At 35.7% G+C, this 24,327-nt stretch overlaps 2 long non-coding RNA genes across 4 annotated transcripts; both read right to left on the minus strand.

Moving 5' to 3' along the window:
* Nucleotides 1-6,038: 6,038 nt before the first annotated feature.
* Nucleotides 6,039-9,076, minus strand: LOC103495971 (uncharacterized). 3 transcript variants are annotated; one of them, XR_001763471.2, is made up of 4 exons: nucleotides 8,853-9,076; nucleotides 7,608-8,065; nucleotides 7,099-7,356; nucleotides 6,039-6,582 (listed from the first exon to the last, which is right to left on the minus strand). It is a non-coding gene; the product is annotated as an uncharacterized LOC103495971 (long non-coding RNA). The 3 variants fall into 3 exon arrangements; XR_001763470.2 differs by having other exon boundaries at nucleotides 6,039-6,759; XR_007815405.1 differs by having other exon boundaries at nucleotides 6,039-7,356; nucleotides 8,853-9,074.
* Nucleotides 9,077-14,086: 5,010 nt separating this feature from the next.
* On the minus strand, nucleotides 14,087-15,038 carry LOC127143987 (uncharacterized). Its single transcript, XR_007815479.1, has 3 exons — nucleotides 14,863-15,038; nucleotides 14,671-14,702; nucleotides 14,087-14,537 (listed from the first exon to the last, which is right to left on the minus strand). It is a non-coding gene; the product is annotated as an uncharacterized LOC127143987 (long non-coding RNA).
* Between the last annotated feature and the right edge of the window lie 9,289 nt (nucleotides 15,039-24,327).

Below are 24,327 nucleotides of genomic sequence, written 5' to 3' on the forward strand. Positions count from 1 at the left end.
ATATCCAGAGCCCCTTACAGAATGGCCCCCGCAGAGCTGAAAGAACTGAAGGTGCAGTTACAAGAATTGCTTGATAAGGGATTCATTCGACCGAGCGTGTCACCTTGGGGTGCGCCAGTTTTATTTGTTAAGAAGAAGGATGGATCGATGCGTCTATGCATTGACTATAGGAAGTTGAACAAGGTAACCGTTAAGAACAGATATCCCTTGCCCAGGATCGACGATCTATTTGACCAGTTACAGGGAGCTACAGTGTTCTCTAAGATTGATCTTCGGTCGGGATATCATCAATTGAGGATTAAGGATGGTGATGTACCGAAGACAGCATTTCGTTCCAGATATGGACACTATGAGTTTATTGTGATGTCTTTTGGTTTGACGAATGCTCCTGCAGTGTTTATGGACTTGATGAACAGAGTGTTTAGAGAGTTCCTAGATACTTTTGTGATCGTGTTTATTGATGATATCTTGATATACTCCAAGACGGAGGCCGAACATGAGGAGCATTTACGTATAGTTTTGCAAACACTTCGGGATAATAAGTTGTATGCAAAGTTCTCGAAATGCGAGTTTTGGCTGAAGCAGGTGTCCTTTCTAGGCCATGTGGTTTCTAAGGCTGGAGTCTCTGTGGATCCAGCTAAGATAGAGGCAGTCACCGGTTGGACCCGATCTTCCACAGTCAGTGAGGTTTGTAGCTTTCTGGGTTTAGCAGGTTATTATCGACGGTTTGTGGAGAACTTTTCTCGTATAACTACTCCTCTTACTCAGTTGACCAGGAAGGGAGCTCCTTTTGTTTGAAGCAAGGCATGTGAGGACAGTTTCCAGAACCTTAAACAGAAGCTAGTTACCGCACCGGTTCTTACTGTACCTGATGGTTCTGGCAGTTTTGTGATTTATAGTGATGCTTCCAAGAAGGGTTTGGGTTGTGTTTTGATGCAACAAGGTAAGGTGGTCGCTTATGCTTCTCGTCAGTTGAAGAGTCATGAGCAGAACTACCCTACACATGATTTAGAGTTGGCAGCAGTGGTTTTTGCTTTGAAAATATGGAGGCATTACTTATATGGTGAAAAGATACAGATCTTCACGGATCATAAGAGCTTGAAATACTTCTTTACTCAGAAGGAATTGAATATGAGACAGCGAAGATGGCTTGATTTAGTGAAGGATTACGATTGTGAGATACTGTATCATCCAGGCAAGGCAAATGTGGTAGCTGATGCTCTTAGTAGAAAGGTATCACATTCAGCAGCACTTATTACCCGACAGGCCCCATTGCATCGAGATCTTGAGCGGGCTGAGATTGCAGTGTCAGTGGGGGCAGTCACTATATAGTTAGCCCAGTTGACGGTACAGCCGACTTTGAGGCAAAGGATCATTGATGCTCAGAGTAACGATCCTTATTTGGTTGAGAAACGTGGCCTAGCAGAGGCAGGGCAAGCAGTTGAGTTCTCCATATCCTTTGATGGTGGACTTTTGTTTGAGAGACGCCTCTGTGTGCCATCAGATAGTGCGGTTAAGACAGAATTATTATCTGAGGCTCACAGTTCCCCATTTTCCATGCACCCAGGTAGTACGAAGATGTATCAGGACCTGAAGCGGGTTTATTGGTGGCGTAACATGAAGAGGGAGGTAGCAGAATTTGTTAGTAGATGCTTGGTGTGTCAGCAGGTTAAGGCAGCAAGGAGAAACCAGCGGGTTTATTACAACCCTTGAGCATACCGAAATAGAAGTGGGAAAACGTGTCCATGGATTTCATTACAGGATTGCCGAGAACTCTGAGGGGTTTTACAGTGATTTGGGTTGTGGTGGACAGACTTACCAAATCAGCGCACTTCGTTCCGGGTAAATCCACCTATACTGCTAGTAAGTGGGCACAGCTGTACATGTCTGAGATAGTGAGATTACATGGAGTGCCAATGTCGATTGTTTCTGATAGAGATGCCCGTTTCACTTCTAAATTCTAGAAGGGTTTGCAGACTGCTATGGGCACAAGATTAGACTTTAGTACAGCTTTCCATCCACAGACTGACGGTCAGACTGAGCGCCTGAACCAAGTTTTAGAGGATATGTTACGAGCGTGTGCATTAGAATTTCCAGGTAGCTGGGACTCCCACTTGCATTTGATGGAATTTGCTTATAATAACAGTTATCAGGCTACCATTGGCATGGCGCCATTTGAGACCTTGTACGACAAATGTTGTAGATCCCCGGTTTGTTGGGGTGAGGTGGGTGAGCAGAGATTGATGGGTCCTGAGTTAGTTCAGTCTACTAACGAAGCGATACAGAAGATTAGATCACGCATGCATACCGCTCAGAGTAGGCAGAAGAGTTATGCAGATGTGAGACGGAAGGATCTTGAGTTTGAGGTAGGGGACAAGGTGTTCTTAAAGGTAGCACCTATGAGAGGTGTCTTACGATTTAAAAGGAGAGGAAAGCTGAGTCCCCGTTTTGTTGGGCCGTTTGAGATTCTGGAGCGGATTGGCCCTGTAGCTTATCGCTTGGCGTTGCCACCAACACTCTCGACAGTTCATGATGTGTTTCATGTTTCTATGTTGAGGAAGTACGTGCTAGATCCATCCCATGTAGTGGATTACGAGCCACTAGAGATTGATGAAAACTTGAGCTATACTGAACAACCCGTTGAGGTGCTGGCTAGAGAGGTGAAAACGTTGAGGAATAAAGAAATCCCTTTGGTTAAAGTCTTATGGCGGAATCACCGGGTGGAAGAGGCTACATGGGAGCGAGAAGATGACATGAGGTCCCGTTATCCCGAACTGTTCGAGGAATAAAACTTTTGAGGACGAAAGTTCCCTAAGGAGGGAAGAATGTAACGCCCCGAATTTCGAGGTAAAATTTTAGCATTTATGTGAATTTTACGGGATTTTAAAATTTTGTAGATGATGAAATAATAATATAATATTATTTATCTTATTATCATTATTTATTATTATCATTATAATTTAATATTAATACCTTTATTTTTTTTATTGAATATTATATTCATTATGTGATATTAATGTTATTATAATTAATTAATATTAATATTGTATTATTAATTTTATTTTTATTATTTAATATTTTCTTTTATTATTTATATTTTTATACATTTATTTTGTTTAATATATATATATATATATAATAATAATATTTTTTTTAAAAAAAAGAACCCTAAGGAGCGCGCCCCCCCCTTTTCCAATTCGTCTTCTTCTTCCTCGTGTTCACGCCGCCGCCGCCCCTCTCCGCATCTTCTCCTTTTTCCATTCTCCTCCTTCGCCCGACGCCGACGTCTGCTACCTCCAACCCTTCGCCTTCATCTTTTTCTTTTCCTTCTTTCTTCACCGTCGACACCCTCTGCACTTCGTCTTCCGCCCACGAACGGCCGCGCGACCTCGTCGTTCTTCAGTGCTGTTCGCACGACCTCGCAAGCTGCCATCCGCGACGATCCCTCTCTTCCTTTCGTGTATCCGAGCAGGTCGTCGGCTCCTCATCCCCGATCTTCGACCGGTCGCGTACGCCCAGTCGCCGCCGGCATTGGTTTTTCTTTCGTCGGCCTCTCAAACCGGTTCGCGCTTCAAACCCGAGCCGAGCCGAGCCGAGCTAGCCGAGCCACCACCCATACCCGAGCTGAAAACCAAGCCGAGTCGCGAGTCACGAGCTAAGCCGAGTCGAGCCGAGCCGAGGACCGAGCCGAGCTGTAAACTGATCCAAGCCGAGCCGAGCCGCGAGCTGGCCAACCCAAGTCGAGCCGAGCCGAACACCTCCAAGCCAAGCCGAGCTCCCTGTTCACCGAACCACTTAAGCCTTCCTTCCTCCACTTCGGGTCACGGTGAGTCTTCGGTAAGGATTGTTTTTGATGAATTTCCTAATGTTGCTACAATCGATTCGAGTTTGAATATTGGAATAAGATTTGGTCCTACCTTTCATCCCTTGAAGGTATTAAGGAGTTGGCGTTCAAGTTCTCGGGTTCCGCGGCAGGCTTATTTGGAGATAGTTTTCCTTTCCTCGGGTAAGTCAACGGATGTTGCTTAGGACCATTTAAAATGACTTCTACTAGTATCATCGTTTAAAACCCTTGTGTTCGTTTAGGTGGATCCGTTGAGCGTGGACTCGACCGTGAGGCATAACCAAGTATCAGGTAAGGGTTTTCCTACTACTGGACCTCGGATCGAGGTTGGAAACGTAGTAATCCACAGGGGATTACACGTTAGTAACTGTACTGAATGAATTGATGCATGTTTGACTATTAAGTATCGCTGTTATGCTCTTGTCTGATGTAAAGGTAACGTGACCGCTAGTTGTAGTTTGTGTGCCATCGGGTGTAAGGAGTTGTTTGCGGATAGACACCGATGCCCGGATGTGCTGTATATTGTAGTTATGTCAATGGGCTACGTTGTGGACTGGAATTGTATGCTGATGGACTTTACAAATCTTAAGGTTAGGTGTGTGGTAGTCTATTGTCTGGATGTTGTTCATGGAGTGTTGTTGTGGAAGGACTATGAGTCCGATTCTGATTTGACTAGTTGACTGGACCTAAGGAATATCACAAAGGATGTGTAAACTGGAAACGCATATAGCAACTGAGGATGTAATTGTTTAAACCTATACTATCTGGTTGGCAAAGCCTATGGTGAATTAGTAACATGAATGTTGTCGGAGTGTGACTATTGTAGACGGTGTAATATGGACTGTGGGGGGGGGGGGGGGGTAACGGTTAGCTTCATCTATGGGGCAGTGTACCTTACGGTTAGGTGCATCCTACGGGATCACTGGACTGATACGTGCATCCTTCGGGATCACTAGACGGATATGTGCATCCTTCGGGATCACTAGATTGATATGTGCATCCTTCGGGATCACTAGACTGATAGGTGTATCGTTCGGGGTCACTAGACTGATACGTGCATCCTTTGGGATCACGAGACTGATGTGTGCGTTCTACGAAACTACTAGACTGTTTACGTAGGGTACCCCTACATAGGAAGTTAACTGTTGTTCCCTAACGGGCCCGGTAGTGGGTCCCTTACTGGGTATATTTATACTCACCCTTTTCTCTTCTTTAACTTTTCAGGTAAGGGTACAGCGAGGGGCAGACCGACGAGAGGCAGGAAGGATGCGTGAAGGCCATATGGACGCATCTGGTTTTCTTTATGCTTCCGCTGATGTATTTTGTTAGAATATATGGTTTTGTGATTTTGAGTTGATGACCGGAGTATTTTATTTGAAACTTTCGTGACTGTGATTTAAAATAGGGCCCGAAACTGTTTTTTGTAATATTTCTAACGTTTTAATGAATCGTAACCGGTCCGTTATGAATTTTGTGTCTTGTGGTCGAGTCTTAGCACTGAGTAGTGACCTCAGCTTAGTCCAGAAAGTTGGGTCGTTACAGTATATACCCCTTCTATATACAATAATACATATAAATTGACATACATTTACCGAAAAATATGATATGTTTGTTCTTTGATGTAATAATATACTCATTCTTATTTACAATAATGCATATTTATTTGAATATAGTAGCCGAAAAATATTATATGTTTCTTCTGTGATTTAGTATATATATATCCCTTCTTAGTAAGAACATACAATATTTGTGACATATATTTCTAATATTTTTTGGCAGGATGACCAAAATTGCAGTCTATTTCGATGTTTTTTCAATGAATTGAACAAGTATATTAGTTTTAGTGTGTCCGAAATAACAGTTAATTATCATATGTGCTATGAAGAATTGTACACTAGCCTACATCCAAATTAGGCAGTTTTATTGATATGAACAATATTTATATATACATTTGTCTAAGTCCTATAGAATATGTTAGGAAGAATTTGACTATAACGAATGATAACGATGTTACATGAGTTTACCATATAATAACATCGAATGTTGAGTGACATATTGCCCTTATTGTTCATTCTATTGACCCTTTATTAATTTGTTTGGGTTCATCGTCGTCAAGTTCTTTACAAACTGAAATCCATAATAATGGGGTTTTTTTTTCTCTGAAAACATAGATATCTCAAAGGTAGAATCCAACTTTGCACTAAAAACATAGATGTTTTCAATATACCTATTTATATATGTAATTATTTTTTCGTGATTCTTTCCTTACCATTAAGGTACATATTTTTTATGTTCATAGGTTTTTTTGTTGAATACAAAGTTGATGTCGATGATAAATTTCTATACTTCTTCATGGCATTATCTGCTTTCCTTTCTGGTTGGTAACATTGTTGTCCAGTAATTTCTATTGATGGAACAAGTCTGAAGAATAAATATGGTAGTACTCTTTTATCTACTTCAACACCTGATGCCAATAATCAGATATTTACACTAGCCTTTTGTGTGGTCGATTCTAAGAATGATTCCTCTTAGACCTGGTTTTGGTTGTTCACCTCGGTCATGCATTGGCATCTTTGCCTCTGGTATTTCAAATACCAAATCCGGTTTCACATATTTCTTCTCCTAGTACAGCACAATCTGTATGTACCTATAGCTCCTCTTTATTCTTGTTCATCATCGTCTAGATATACAATTTGCAATGGTTCGTAGTTAATTGCTTCTTCATATCTTTCTTCATCCTACGATATATATATACATATTATATCTTGTTTAACAATTTATACCATTTCAAATATAACTTCAGAAACTTTAAAATATATCTCTGTCTCGTCAATCATTATTGAATCATCCTTGTTCGATTTCATATGTTTCATCCTTTATTCTAGGCATCTCTTGCTTCTACACAATTTTTTTAACTACATATAGAGATTAATATACAATATAAACTACCATTTACCATATTATGATTTTTATAGAAACAACATCCACTTTTCAAAGTAGCATTTTAAGATTAAAAAGTTCAAAACAAAATATATACAACATGCATTACTTCATTTTTGTTATAAGAGTAAAATAACATTTTACATCTATCAATTTCACAGTAGAAATCAATATTGTTAAAAAACCCTAAATGCTTCTTCAATCTCATTTTCTAATAAAATACTAGGAAAAAGACGGTTCCAGACTGAAAAGAAATATGATCCCAGCAAATATATCCATTCTATTTGATATACGAAGTTTAAAAATAGACTAACCATAATGAAAAATGGCTTCACGACGTAGTGATTTTCTTTCAACTGGCGTGGAGCAAAGGTCCTGTTGGAGACGACGAAGGTAAACCCTAATGTTTGCTCGAAATTAAAGACGATGAACGACTAATGTTTGCTCGAAATTGAAGACGTGAACGATTGGGAGCATTTTTGAAAAGTAGATGTTTATTTCGCTGGATTTTGTGAAGTTTCCATAAACATATGTATACCTCCCCCTTTCACGGTGAACGTCTCTGCATATTCCTTTTTCATTTTTATTTTCTTTTTTCGTTTACATTAATGAAATTTAGGTAATAAGATAAATTAATCGATTCTTTTATAAAAATTTATAGTCCATTTAGGACTTTTATGAAATATATTAGAAAGAAAAACCCATGGTATAAAATCATATAGCAATTTAAACTATTTTAGTTGAAAGCCCAAAAAAATAGCATAATTGAAAGAAAAAACATGCTTTTACCAAACGAAAAAACTGGTTTCCATGAGCAATTCACCTTTATTTTGAACCTTTTGTTGAGCCTAGGAGCAATGCACAAATAAGAGACAACGACAGAGGCTTTATTTAAAACAAAACCACCTATCAGCCAAAGGACATCAAAATGTTAAGTACGTGAAGTTTCAAATAGGGGGAACTCATCCAAGAACAACAAACTGTTCTCTCTTCTCTACTCTTCAATCACATTCCTGCAGAAGGAGCGACCGGACCGCGCGAATTGCTCCCATTGGCCTCACTCTTCTGGGTCATGGCTGCCATGACGAGGCCACGATAGCTGAACTCAAGAGCAATATAAATGATCAGAAAGCGGGCAAATGGCTACAACAGATGCCACTTCTGTTCACCATAACAAAAGTGTAAAGAAAGCTGTTTGTCTCGTGAGAAATATTGACATTATCATTCTTGACTATCTTCTTTTTGGAGAAGAAAGCAACGGCTCATGCTTAGTTACTCTACCTGCATCCATGAACAATAATTACCAAATGTAAATGTACAAGCAACATTATTTGGACTCCGTACAAATAAAGCAATGATGAAATTGAAAGAAACCATGTTTGATTTCTAATGTTTGGTTCTTATTTGTCCTAATCCTTTCATTTTGAACAAAACATTTATTTGGGCCAGTGCTCTTAAATTACTTTAGTGTATTTCGACAGAAAACTCCTACATGAGTAGAAGAAAGAAAAACAGCAGCATTGAACCAAATAAGGGCCCCCCATTTGGGTTAATTTTCTAAATGTTTAAAAACACTTTTGTGTGTACTTGAAAACACAATTGGTGCATTTACTAATGAGATAAACTCAACCCAAAAAAGTACAACTTTATAAGCATTCTTAGAGGAAAATGACTCAAACAAAGCCAAGTAATTGGTTCGGAAGTCCGAGAGAGAGAAAATTGAATTAAACAATACATGAAAGGGGCTTCCATTAATTTCTTGAAATGGAAAGCAATGATTTTAAATACAGAGTCAATACCCAAATGACTTTTCTTATGATCAAAATCACAAATACCACCAATCTGAAAACTGAAACCAGCCCAGAGCAAGATGTTAATTCAATTTTAGAAAGTAAAAGAAAAAGTAGATGAAAATTAGATATATAGTTGATCTAGGGCTTTGAGCATTGAAATAAACAAGTAATCATCAAAGGCACAACAAAAGAAAACAAGCATTTTCAAGATAGTTTGATTTTATGGTATAGAAGTGAAAAAGAAAGAGCATAAGAAAAGGGAAGATAGAAAATACCCCATTGTTTATGGTTGATGGAAGAAGAAGGTAGAAGGCAAGAAATGAGGAGTGATGTTGTTGTGAAGGAAATATATACAAAAATAAAGAAATGGAATGGGAGAGGGAGAGGGAGGTTCAGTGAACCTGGTCCCATACCCGCTCGGCCGCTATAGCCTACGTCCGATGGGAATGTTGGGAGCTGCCTTAGCTTTCACGTGCCCCTCTTTTCTCCATCTCTTTTTGCCCTTTTCTTTTTTACTTTTCCTTTTCTTTTATATAAAAAAAGGAATAATTCCTAACTCCGTTCTTCTTATACTTTGGATTTTTCTTTTAAAAAAATTATTCTTTTTAGTCCATTGATCAATATATGTATTTGGTTAACTTTTTTAATTTATAAAAATAGACTTATTTAAATGATTTTGGCTAGCGAAATCTAAACGATCCAAATCTAAACGATCTTCTAGCCAAATCTAAACGATCGCATACCAAATTTTGAAAAAAAAAATTTTGGTAGCCAAATTGTGTACCTAATTATTTAATAATTATTTTAATTTATATTTAATTTTTTTAATTACGCGTCATTATTAAAAACAGTTCATTTAATTATTTATAATTATTTAAAAATATTCATATAAATTTTAATATTGAAGAGCAATAACAAAATTTAAATTGGTTTGACAAAACTATTAAAATGAATACAAAGGGAGACCAGACAACGAAAGAGGGAGAATTGATGGGATTTCATGAGGGAAGACGAAACACGGGTTGAAGACGACGATTGAGGGGAAGAAGAAACACGCATTGAAGACGAAACGTATGTCGGGTTGAGGGAGAAGGAAACCCTAAAATTAGGGTTTCCATAAGCCGTGGGCCAAACGGGGGTTAGGGTTGGCTAACCCAAGCCCACAGTACTAACTCTTCCCCAAAACAGCCCCTTAAATTTTTCAGAATGTATCTCTTTAATCATCTTGAGTTCACAAATACATATTTTAAAAGTTCCTCAACTAAAAAATAGAAAAATTATAGTTGATAGCCTTTTGAAACAGCATTGTTTTAGTATTTTGTAAATATGACAATTTTTACTTTTTAAAATACTTTTACATCTTAAATTTATTATTATTCTCAAACTACCCTTCAATGATTTATTTCTTCTTTCCTTTTTAATACTCTAATCATCATTTCTTTTTCTACTTTTTAATGTCCTAATCATTCTTTCTCTTACGAGAAAAACAATTTATTTCTTCAATAACATATGTATTTCTTCAATCTTCTTAAAGCCTTAATCATCCTTTCTTATATGGGAAAAATGAATTGTTCTTCCTTGTTCTTTCTCTTCAGTAGATTACAATTGACATTAGAAAATTGGCAAGGGAGTATTCATCATCATATTTCCCTTTTCATCTTCTTCTTCTGTGAAGCACTCCTACGAAGTTTTTTTAAGTTTGATTTATTGTTATGTTTTTTTCCCTTGGTTTTGTATTGGGTGTACTTTTATCATACATTCACAAATTTTTCTCTTTTATATCTTATTAATCATGATTTTAGGATATCAATGCTAAATTAATTGCAACATGAAATATAAAGGTTGTTGATCGAAGTAATTTAACTTTGTAATTGTTCTCTACTTTCTTTGATGTGTATTTTGAAGTTGAATTTGATTTCAAATGATTTTGTTTTATTTTTATACGTTGGTTCTATTTTGATTTTACTTTGTATCAGTTTTGTATATCAATATGTTGTAATACACTTATATTATATATATCAGTTGGTTGATATACTTACTACATGATTTTCATTTTTCAAATATTATGTAGTTAATTGTAGTATTATAAGTATATGAACGATATACTCGGTGTATCATTACCAAGTATATAAAAAATATATTAATAAAGTATATTAGCATATTGATAAAGTGAATCATTATCAAGTGTATCAATAAAGTTTACAAGTGTATATCAATAGTGTATTAGTAAGACTTCAAGTATATTTAATCAATCGAGTGTATTTGTGAAGAATATTAAGTGTTACTATTACAAATTTGGCTTTCTTTTATGGGCAAAGTACGTAAAAAAATGTCTATCTTGATGGTCTTGATGGTCTTTGCCCATCAAGTAGGCAAGCTATCAAGAAAGCCCAACCATCAAGAAAACTAGGGTAAAAGATGTCATAAAAAACTTTTTCTTGGGTATTAACCGGAAAAGAGACTTTGATGTTTTTTGTCCATCAAGAAAACTGAAAAAATCCACCAAGCAAAACTAGTTTACTTGATGGCCAAAACTTGTAATCAAAAACTTTTTCTTGATGTTATTGACCATAAAAAAGGAGAAATTTGACGTCTTTTGCCCATCAAGGAATTGAACAGTCCATCTAAGATAAAACTTTTTATTGATGTGTTTTGCCCATCAAGATAGCCCTTATATGAATGGTTTTTGCCCATCAACAAAAATCTATTCTTGACATTTTTGTCTGTCAACTATAACAGCTTTAAAAAATAAAATAAAATAATGGGTCATTACAACCCTCCCATATATTTGACCTATAATGAACATCAAACAAGCTAAAAAAACCTGAAAAATACCAAAACATCAATATATGCAAAATTCATTACATACAACTACAAACCAACTTCAAACAAGTTCTTTTCAACTACATAACCTGCACAACTCTGTCACAACTCCAAAATTACAAAACTCACACAACTCCAGAGCTCCAACAACTCGAAACATCTATCTTCACAACTTCAAACAACTCATGCAAAATATCAACAATCACAAATATAAAATTCATACCATCAGACCATATAATTGAAACGCAAGTAACATATATTTCATAAACTAACTAAAAAACCATCGAATAAACTAATTATTTTTCAGTAATCAACTGTAAACCAATAATGTTTCAACAAAAAAATAATAGTATCTGACAAATAAGATCATATAAGATTTAACCCTGCTAAAATTGACATGGTATCACAATATACTTAAAGCTATAAATATTTAAATGATCGTTTCATTGCAATAAAGAACATGTTCATATGTACCATCCTAAAAAGTCACGACAATCAATTCTCACTACATCCTAAAAGTTCTGCCACTTGAATGTTTTTGTTCAAACTCAATAGAACAATCAACACTTTTTTCATGTTCCTTAGACGATCTATCTTTTATCATCCACGATTTATCCATTGTGTTATAACCTAATTAAATGAAATTAATGAGATAAATCACCTTAACAAAATCATATAACAAAGTATCTGACTGACTACTATAACTGCAAAATAGTCATTTAATGCATCACCAAGTAAGCATCATGATACACTCAAGCTACTCTAAGCAAATAAAGCAATGATATTAAACATATTATACTAACGAGACAACTTATAAATAAAAGAAAGTGAAATAAAATTTGTAAAATCCTTGGCTTACACTAAACTTATATCTAAATGACCATCATAACTACTAGATAGTCATTCAATGCATCAACAAAGTAAGCATCATGATACACTCAAGCTACTCAAAGCAAAAATGATTATTGTGAAATAGTTGTTGGTTTTGGAGATACAAGGTCAAAAAAAATACCCTACGCTTGGAAAGATGCCTAATACTTAACATAAAAATCACTAGAGCCTCCGGTGAACAATTAACTATTTCAATGCTTAAGAATCCAACTCTTTTAGATGAAAGATATTGTAAAATATTCAAAGGAAAAATACAATTTTAAAAAACCACGCTTGGTTCCTACCATCCAATATAAATTATATCTAGTGCAAAATCTCAAGCCAAGAGAAACCCTTTTTAGTGCTTTTCAGTTATGATATTAAACAACAAATGTTGTTTCAATCCATGAATGTATTGCTTTCTTTTACAAATATAATAAAATTCAGCATATAAATCTACACATTCCCAATAAGATTTAAGCGAAGAGAATGATCAACTAACCATGATGAATTATAAGAGAAAACGTATAGAAATTATAGATAATGAAAAGGAAATCAAGTCAATTTTAAGCAGGTAGCACTACAAGAAATCGAGATTTTCCCGACGCCGAAAAACGTCGGGGGAAGTGAAAAATATGTCGGGAAAGGATCTCTCGACGCAGTCCTCGGTGTCGGGACAAACGTCGGGGGAAGTGAGTTGGGATAGGCTTTCCCGACGCGTGACCAACACAGCGTCGGGAAAGCCTCTCCCGACGCCGTCTTTCCCGATGCAAACCACGACGTCGGGAAAGCCTCGTCTGCTTTCCCGACGCCATGTACTGCGTCGGGAAAGCCTCCCCCGACAGGCTTTACCGTGCAGTTTTGTTAAGGAACCATTTTACCGACACTATACTGAAAGCTCGAGAAAAGCACTTGAAAAGGTTCGTTAAACTTGAGATTTTTCTTGTTTGTCCAATGTTAGGCCAACCCTATGATGCACAGACGCACACATATTCATTCAATAAAAGTTGTTTCAATAAAAAAAAATATTCATTTAAGATATATTTGTTTTGAAAGTCATTGACTGACTTAGCTACAGGGTGACAAACGGGATCCTGAAAAAGTGAGAATGGAGAGAGAAGAACTTGAAAGATAGAAAAGAGAAGGTTGGCGGCGAGCTACGAGAGGAGGAAGGCTGAAGATGAAGTTGCAGTCGCGGCGACAGACGATAACGAAGATGGAAGGGACAACGGCGAGCTACGAACAGTGACGGTTTCTCTCTTCTCCGAACCCTTTCCCTTTCGTTTTCAGTTTTGTGTAAAACAGAAACGAAATAAATAAGCAGGGGATCTCCCGACGCCGTAAGTAGTGCGTCGTGAAAACCTAGACCTTTTCCCGACGCACTACTTACAGCGTCGGGAAAACCTAGGTCTGTCCCGATGCACTACTTGCCTTTTCCGATGCACACTTACGATGTCGGGAAAACCTAGGCCTTGGGAATATCCCTTATTTCCCACGTGAGGCTTTTCCCAACGCACTTCTTATGGCGTCGGAAAAACCTAAGCCTTTCCCGACGCACACTTACGGCGTCGGAAAAACCTACGCCTTGGGAATACCCCTTATTTCCCACGTGAGGCTTGTCCCGACGCATTACTTACGGCGTCGGGAATACCCCTTATTTTCCGACGTCTTGTGCCCGACGCATGAATTGTGCGTCGGGAAAACCTCTTATTCCCGACGTCTTACTTTATGCGTCGGGAGAACCTCTTATTCCCGACGTCTTTTATGCCGACGCCTTTTTTGACGTCGGGAAAAGTCCGATTTCTTGTAGTGTAGCTTATCTTGTAATTGTTTCCCATAACTTTATTTACTTTCTTGTACAAACATGCATGTTTTCCACAATTGAATGAGCCTCTTAATCAACGATAGGCATATCCAAAAGGAGTATTTTTCATGTCAATACTCATTTCTTAATGTCATTATACACAATAGTGGAACCCACCCAAAGCTAAATATCATGCATTCTTCCCCACATTTGAAACTCATAGCAAAACATAGAGACATGCATAGAGTTGAATAATAAGATTGTTTGACAACCAAACATTATGAGAGTATATCATCAACTCACAGAGATGTTGTACAATTAAAGGTTTAAATAAGCCAAATAGAAAATATTCACCTAAAAGAAACTGTTATTTGATTTGAACTTGTTTGATGATTTCTGAATTTAAACTTAAGAGACCAATAGCCCAGTCGCATGTTTTTGATCCACACTTATCATCTTCATCCTATAACCAAAAGAACACATTAGGACCAATAAAACAAGCTTGTTTGTCAGACATTCAACTCTTTATTGTTCTAAATTGAATTTTATGATCAAGACTACAAGGGTTTATTAGAATCAAGTTTTTTTGTTATTACCTTAATCTATCAAAATGTTTGAAATGATGACCCTGAGAGGAGAAAATTGTTGTGAATCTTGATTCTTGCTTGAAATAAGGATAATGACGAGAAGGAGGTAAACAACAATAGAGAAACTACAAATTGAAAATACTAAAATAATTTAAGTCAATGAGAAGGAGAAAAAGATTACAGAACATTGCTATTACTTACGATGGAGACCAATTTCATGTTGGTGGTGGAAGTAGCACGATTTTCAATGGAGACACTCCATCTTTGACTATGATGCCACGAGTTCAAGAATCTTCTTCTTATGGGTTCAGGGTAATTAGAATTTAGAAATAAGAACAAGAACAAGGGAAATGAGATTTAGAAAAAGAAAAAAAAAAAAAAAAAAGAAAGAAAGAAAAGAAAGAAAACGAACTTGAGCAGCCACACAAATGAGTTAGGGATTTGGGGGATGAAAAATAGAGAAGGCGGGAGGGGAGATAATTGAATGAAATTGGAAATGGAATTTCAAGCGGCAGAATGAAATTTTAGTAATTTAATTTTCTTAGTTCTTTAGTTATTTTTATTTACTTTTTTTTTTTTGTGTAAAAGAAACATTTCTAATGGATCTAATTAATTCTTAGCAACAATTACTAACAACATTGCAACATAAGCGTTACAAATAAACATATTTGTAACAAATTATAGATAGATAGTTAGAAATTTGTTAAAATTGAATATTGATCACTAAAATTTAAAACATGTTGGGAAGATGAAATAATGGAAGAAGGGTATTTTGGGGAGAATGGCGAAAACGAAAGGGATCTTCAAATTAAATGATCTAACAACCACAACCATAATTTTCAGCAACATAAGGAAAGTAAAATCAAAAGAGCAGCGAGTAAGAGTGGATTTCATCTTGAACCCTATGTCCCCAGCTATCCACATTGTCTTACACTTGAAATGGGAGGCTTATTATTGGGCCCGTGTTGAAGAGCTGCTCTCACCTATGCAGACCTAGGATAATCTCGTGTGAACAAACATTCATAGTTAGCTTAGGATTAAAATTAAGTTACTTAGGTTATCAATAATTGAAATAGTCAGTTTTATGTAGGCGTTATAACATAAAAGTGACTATCATGGTTCTATCATCAATAATTGAAATAGTCAGTTTACAATTGTAACGCCCCAACAAACTTGATTTTCTTTTTATTATTATCTTAAGTGTGGATATGGAAATTTCGAATTTATTTGAGGAACTTGATTATTTTGACTTTGTGATTAATTAAGGTTTATAGTTATAATTATTTTGAGTTGGATAATAATTGTTTTATTTGGAAAATAAATTTGGTAAAGTTATTTGTTGAAGACTAAAGATATTTGGGTTGAGGAGAGAGAGAATTGATTTTTGTTAAAGATAATGGTGAGATATTAGTTGGAAAAAGAAAAAGGAAGAGAAGGGATTGATGTGATTGGTTGGAATTGAGATTGTTGAGGAAAAGGAGTAAAACATTAAATTAAAGCAAAATAAAATAAAATAAAAGGATTTATTTTATTTAAATGGGGCATTGGGATGTGCAATTAATGCACCATCACCATCATCTTCACCAAGGAGGAAAAAAACCCTAGCAAGCTGCCGCCGCCGCCGCCCGCCGCCAGTCACTGTAGCCGCCCTCCGCAAGGCACCGCCGTCGGACGTTCACTACAGACCAGCCTGAATAGATCAGCTGAGCCGCGTCGTCACTCGTCCCGAGCGAGTCGAACGCTCCGCAGTCGATCCACTCCGCGTCGCTCCACCCCGATCCGCTCCGCGTGCCCGCTCCGACCCACCAGCCACGTCCGCGCACGTCTGCTCGGTGCTTGAAGCCGCGCCAACGCCCTTCTTTGCGAGCCGACTTCCAGCCGAGCCGCGTCTCCCTTCTGCCGCAAGCCGAGCCGACACCTGCCCTCAAGCCGAGCCGATCTCTACTTTTCCAACCGAGCCGCCAAGCCCTTTTAAGCCACCTAGCTTTTGTGGGTCCTTTCCCTACCTGTCATTGGTAAGTTTTTGGTAAGTTGGTTGGGTTTTGGCATACCCAACAAAGAGTAATTTTGGTTTTTAAATAATTTAATTTTGGATTAAATTAAATTATATTTTTGAAAGGGTCGGTTGGACCAAGTGGAGTTGGAGCGTGGGATTTCTCGACTTAAAGGGAATTATTGTAACCTTGATCTTGGGTAAGTTGCTTCGAACGACTCTTGGACTTCTTTTCCATGAAAGTTAGGTTATTAATTGTTGTTACTAACCATTTAGAGCCTCGCTGCTTGGAAAGCGCATTCTCTTGCTGTTAGAGTTCGATCGAGCAAATCTCCAGGTAAGAGATTTCTACTACTAGCTCTACGACTAGAATCATGAGACCGCATGCATTCCTAGTTACGAACTTGAGAACTAGACTGCATAACGATATGTTAATTATTGAGGGCATGATGTGACTACTGATGTGAATTATTATGATGGCATGGTATAATGTGTTGACGGCTGGGTATGACTTTACGTTTGGTTATTGTGATGAGATGTGATATGATGATTTGACTGATATGATTACATGATAATGTTATGTATATGTATGCTATGGTTAGGGTACCTGTTAGCTTAGCCTATTAAAGTCGTACCTGCATGGGTGTTCTTCAGGATCACCACCGATTTAGAACTGCGTAATCCGACGGGACGCCAGTCTAGCATGGATATAGATATGATTCGAGTGATTCGACGGGATCCTCGCAGCCCGATTGTCTTAGTGTTTCCTCCGGGTTCGCTACAGACCAGTATGTCCTAGGTGCTCCCCCGGGACACCGAAGACTAGATTTTCGTTCCTACGGGAGCGCATGTTGCACGTGTTCGGGAATGTGCCAGTTATTGGGTACCATTTTCAAGACTCTAATAGGAAGTTAACAGGCACCTAGTGGGACTAGTAGTGGGTCCCTTACTGAGTATTTTATACTCACTCTCTCCATGTCATGATTTTTAGGTAGAGGCCGAGGTAAGGGCAAGGGTAAGCTGGCGAGCGACCAGAAGTGACCGTGGCGAGCCATAGAGATTTCTGCTTCTGCTTACACCCCGTTTTAAACATTAGTACTTGAATTTTATTTTTCTTTATTTACTATTTCATTTCTTTAAAAGTAGATAGGGCCCCAATAGGATTTTAATATTTGTTTATATTTCGCACATTACCTTGGTTTGGTTTTTTTAAATAAAATTCTGAGGTTTTATTCATTTTGACCAAACTTTATGACTTAAATTATGGTATTTACATTTAGTAATGACTTCAGCTTAGTATAAGGAGTTGGGTCGTTACAACAATCCTCACTTTCATGTCTCTACATGAACGATTCAAGATCACCTCGTTTGTACTAACTATAAAGTAGGCAGCATTCATAGTGTTTTTGAATAAGGTGTCCAATTTTTTTTCATATACTATAGACTATTTAGGCTACGCATACTCAAACTTAATCCATGTTTACGTCTCTACATGAAGTTCAAGTTTACTCAGGACCTTAGTTTATTGGATTTAAGATTATATTGTTCAATTTTTCAATAACGACTTTATTGAATAGAATATGGTTACAAACTATGAGTTTTAGGACATAAATTTCAACTATTACCCATATCTAAACGATTTTTTTAAAGATTCTTTGGTTCACGATCGTTTAGATTTGGCTATTTTTGGCACATGATTGTTTATATTTAGCTATCAAATATTCCAACGATTTTTTTCCTGATCTTTTATGTTTAGCACATGATCTTAAACAACCAAATAACAGTTTGAAAAAAATAAAAAAATATAGATCTTTTATATTTGGTACATGATCTTGAACCAAATAACAACTTAAAAAAAATAAAAGAAAAACTAAAAAAAGACGATGAAAAAGAAAAGAAAAAATGCAGAAGAAAGAATAAGGAAAGCAAGGGAGAATGGAAATATTTTTAAAAAATTACAGAAGAATAAGAGAAAAAAACGATGGAAAGAAAAATATCACAGACAGGAAAAGAAGAGACGATAAAAAGGAAGGCCAAACCTAGAATATTTTAAAAAATGGCCAGCTTCATGGGCTTTTTCATTTTGTTACACGGGCCGTAAATATTTTGTCGATTTGTTATATTTATGAAAATTAACCTAATTAATTTATGTTATGCATTTATGAGTCTGTAATAATTTTCAATGTGTTAGAGATATAGCAACCCCTATCATAACCTCTCCCTAATATCTCGGGACTTATCCAATTGGTCAAAGATTTTAACAACTTTATTCCATTTTACTAATTTCAAAATATCCAAATTATTATTTTCTATTAGTTGAATCTCAACTCCTTGATTTTATTTCAAATGAATTCAGATTTACTAACACATTGTAGGAAAGAAATTCAAGACTTATTAGATAAAAATCTAATAAGACCTTCAAAAAGTCCATGGTCATGTGCCGCCTTTTATGTTAACAACGCCACCGAAAAAGAGCGTGGAGTTCCAAGGTTAGTAATCAACTACAAACCTTTAAACAAAGTTTTGGAATGGATTAGATATCAAATTCCTAATAAACAAGATTTACTCAAAAGAATTGCAAATGTAAAAATATTTTCGAAATTTGATATGAAATCTGAATTTTGGCAAATTCAAATCTCTGAAAAAGATAAATATAAAACGAATTTTAATGTTCCGTTTGGACAATATGAATGGAATGTAATGCCTTTTGGGTTAAAAAATGCACCATCTGAATTTCAAAAAATCATGAATGATATTTTTAATAATTTTCAAGATTTTACAATTGTTTATATTGATGATGTTTTAGTTTTTTCTCCAAACATAGAAAAACATTTCAAGCATATCAATATTTGAATAGATATTATAAAAAGAAATGGTTTGGTAGTCTCTCTATCAAAAGTCAAATTATTTGAAACAAAAATAAGATTTTTGGGCTTCGAAATCCATTTAGGCAAAATTAAGCCCATTCAAAGATCAATTGAATTAGCTTCAAATTTCCTGATCAAATCTTAGATAAAACCCAACTTCAAAGGTTTTTGGGCTGTCTAAATTATGTATCTGATTTTATTCAAAACATCAAACCCATTGTAAACCATTGCACCAAAGGCTAAAGAAAAATCCAAAACCGTGGTCTGACAATCATACCCAAACTGTTCAAAAAATTAAGTCTTTAGTCAAATCAATCCCTTGCCTCAGTTTAATTAATTCAAAAGCAAATCTTATCGTGGAAACTGATGCCTCTGATATCAGATATGGAGGAATCCTAAAACAGTGTCTAGATAAGACCGAATCAATAATTCGATTTCATTCAGGAATTTGGAATGACACACAAAAAAATTACTCAACGGTAAAAAAGGAATTACTTGCAATAGTTCTTTGTGTTCAAAAATTCCAAGGTATCAAAACTGATTCGAGAGCCTCAAAATTTGTATTGGAAAAAGATGTAAAAAAATCTTGTCTCAAAACAAATTTTTGCCAGATGGCAAGTCATACTGTCTTGTTTTGATTTTGAAGTTGTGCCTATAAAAGGAGAACAAAACCCTTTAGTTGATTATCTATCAAGGGAGTTTCTAACTCCAAAAATTTCTCTCCTTTCTAAAAACTCTCTCTCGAAAGAAAAATGAGTTCGGAAAAAGGAAATGCTAGAGAAAGAACAAACTCTACCTCTTCAAAGGGCAATCGCCCATCTTTTTCTTCTAATTCTGCACCCTCACCTATGAGTGCAAATCAATATGCAATGGATTTAGGGTTTACCACAGTAACCCGATCCAGATCAAGATCGTCCGGCATACGGATTGGGTCTCCCACGAAGTCATTAACTCCACCTAGGCCTTCAGCCAATCTTATCCGTCCTTTTGGCTGAATCGTTCAAATGAGGCCTCCCGCCTCTCCTTCATCTAATAGGGAGTCTTCTACTCTTCCTACAACTTATTCTCAGGCTGTCACCCCCGATAAACGGTTTGTGTCAAGACCCGAAATCAAATCTTATTTTCAAAAGCCTATCATCGTTTATGATCCTATCATAGAACCCGAATATCAAAGTCTCACTTTAGAAGAGAGAGTTTCAAAAATCTTTCCAAAGGACTTTAATTTTCTTCCCGAAGACCTCAGAAAAACAAAAAATTTTATGATTTTATTTTAGTAGACACAAAGTCTATAGAAATAACTCCTGTTCCAGACAAAAACGATCCTTAAAAATTGCTTATTCAAAATTCAAAATTATTAAAACAATCAATCCAACTAATTGGAATCAAGGAATTTTTACAGAAAAATCCCTTTCGAAACCTTTTGTTCCTCAATCCTTCTCATACCAAGATTATATCAAAGCTTGGTATAGAGTATTTTGGTTTTCAAATAGAAACCACTCATGGTTTATTTCCTTTTGTCAAAACGCCTACAAAATTAATTTTCCATTGTGGTTTATTCAATGGTGGACTAATTTTGGTCTTACAAATGACATTCTACCAACTCCAATTCAAGAATCATATTTCTATTTCTCAAGAACAATTCAAAAGAATTCTTTTCATAATTCAATGAGAATTTGCCTCTACTTTCAAATTCCATGGATATTTTGTTGGAGCTACAACACAATATCATATCCTCGGTATAAAATGTTGGTTAAAAAATCTAAAAATCAAATTGTGGGAAAAATACAATTTTCAGCATGCCACCATCAAACACATAAAGGAATGGTTCGCAGAGAACAAATATCTACAAGACATTGATCAAAGAAAGAATGTCGAGTTCTTAAATGACAAATCAAAACTCCATGTCGCACTTGCACAAGCCACAACTGATGCAGATTTCCAGAGATTATTATCAATAGCAGTAAATGCTTCTTCTTCTTCTAAGTCACCATCTTCTTCCATACAGGAAGACGAAGAACAAATAGATCCAGAATATGATCTAGACGATCTCGACTCACAACCTATGTGAGCTCCGTATCAAAAAACCTATTTAAAAAAAATAGGTTCAATATAGAGTCTTCTTAAAGAAGATTTCTATTCAAAATTAATATAATTACTGTTTGTATATATTATATCTACATTACTAAAAAAAATGTAAATTCTCATCCTTAGTGTAATTAATGAGTAAACTTTTGTAAAAATTCTACTTTACTCTGTAAAAATTGTTCTGTCATCCAGAAATCCAGGAAAAATTTGAAGACAACAAGCGTCAATAAAGACCACGTCCACAAGCTAAAATGAAATTATGTATTTCATGGAGTATTCGACTACGTTTGATGGTCCCGGTCGTAAGTCGTAAAAATGAAGTGTGGTGAGTCCGTTGGTCAGTCAGTAATCCGCCGTAGGAAATAAATTAATGGATACATGATTTACTATTTCCAAGAAAGGACAATAAAGATGGAAAAAGCTTCAATATTCTTCATGGATCAATGGCCGACAAATTTTAATTTAACATGTTTCTTCTTATTTATTATAAAGCTAATAATAACGATAGTAATGAATGTATGAAAATAATAAATAGGTTAGTTGTTAATTATGAACAATAATGTAATTATTAGGTTGTATATTAGATGGAAAAAATTTCCACACATTAGTTTAGTACGAAGGTGGATTCTTATCCATCATTTATTAATTTCCTACCCTTATAAATAAAATTTAGCTTATAAAAGTTGAAGATCAACGAGAATCTTATCGGATAAGGGGTTCTGTCCTGTCTGATTCGATCTTATCTTTTTAAAATCTTATCAGATAAGGAGTCCTTTCCTGTCTGATTCAATTTTATTTTTTAATTTTTCAAATTTCAATTATGTTTGAAATCCGGGGTCTATAAATAGACTTCCAAGTTGTAATGCAAAGCACGTTACGAAATATTATCGAGCTCTGAAACACTAAGCTCCTAATATTCCAACTGCTTTATTCTTGTAATCTATCGATCCTAATTCTCTTTGCAGTTTGCATTGAGCAATTGGTATCAGAGCCATCAATAAAACTTTAATTTTCTTCCAATTCGTTTTCAAATTTCAATTTCGGGGGAGAAGAGTTTGATAAATTTTAGCTCTCTTCAATAAAGTTTATTCTTCAAATTTTGTTGAATTCAAGAGATTCAATTTCGAAGATCCAGATTCTATGTCCGCCGGTACGTCTGTGTCTAAGTTTGTGGTCCCGGCAGTAAGACGCAAGGAAGCGCGGTGAGACCGTTGGTCAACAGTAATCCGTCTTAGCACATACATGTATAGATTCTTGATCCAAGAAATTTTATTTCTAAATTTAATAAAATTTTGAATAATAGACATTTATAGTATGAGAATTTAAAATTTTCAAATGTCTAATTTCCTAAAAAAAATTTTATGCCCTAAATCTTTTTCAAAAGATCTTACTAAAAAAGAAATTAAGGAGCAACATACTGCTTCTTCCAGTGGAAGTGATGTGACAAATGAATCAATTCGTATTGCAAAAATAGAAAATGATTTTCTCAATTTGGGAATTCCCAAACTTGATTAAAAAACAATTTATTTTCAAAATACTTTCAACTTCAAAGAAAATCTTTGTGTTAAAATTGTTGAAAGAAGAATTCCAGTTTACGAAAAAATTGATTCCATACAATTATTTTCAAGAAATGATATTCAAAAACATCAAAAAGAATTTTCATTTCTTCACATAGGAGCTGTCCAAGTAGCTTTAATTCCAATGTTTAAATCAGGTCTAGATACACCAGTCTTAGTAATTTTACGCGATAAACGCCATAAAGATTTTTCAAATTCTTTGTTAGGAATAATTGAATCAAATTTGGCCAATGGTCATGTATATTTTAATTGTTTTCCAAATTTTATGGTGTCTCTTGATGATCCACATATTCTCAAAACCTTGAACTTAGATATTACTGGCCAAGGATTAAATTTTGAAGAAGGAGTTAAAAAATTAACCCTTGTTTACAAAGTTACTTATAAAGTTTTAACTACTACCATGCATCCAAAACTCCTTTCTTGGGATGAAGTTACAAAAAAATCCCGATGGGTTTTAGACAACGCTTTTGTCCCTCAAAAGAAAGGAAAAGAAGTCTCCCATATCATTGAGCATCCTGATGGGAAAGTAGAAATCAAATTTGAAAACGAATCACCTAGGTTCCCTGTTGTTAAAGAAAACATGAATGCTACAGACTTCATGAGTTCAAGTCCAAGTACTTCTAGTAGAAGTGAGTCGATGCCTAATCTCAAAATCAGATCTGTCAAAATAGGTCAAGGAATACCAAATATTATTTATGAAGAAAATCTCCCAAACTCTCCAACTCAAACAGAAATGGATACTAGTTCTCAATTAAATGTAATTATTTCAGAGTCAAAGTTTGAGCTTGACAAAGAATCTCTTCAAAAAGAATTTATGTCTAAAGAAAACCGTATTGAAAGAATTGCTTTTTTCAAGAACTGTTCTGAAATAGAAAGGAAACTGTTTATAGAAGAGTATTTCAAAACTCTTGAAATACTTCAAGAGCATATTACATTTTTTAGATGGTTTAACCAAAGAAAAGAATTTGACCATATTTGTACTATCAAAGAAAAAGAATCATGAAAAACTCAAAGAGGTGAAATCAAAGCTGATTTTCCACCAATGAAAGATGTTGAGTTCAAAAGTTTTTATAACGAGAGTGTTATTGTAAAACCCTTTCAAATCATCAAAGAATCAGAAGAGCATAAAGCCCCTACAAACAAG

Source organism: Cucumis melo, chromosome 11 (assembly GCF_025177605.1).
Source record: "Cucumis melo cultivar AY chromosome 11, USDA_Cmelo_AY_1.0, whole genome shotgun sequence".
Lineage (NCBI taxonomy): Eukaryota > Viridiplantae > Streptophyta > Magnoliopsida > Cucurbitales > Cucurbitaceae > Cucumis > Cucumis melo.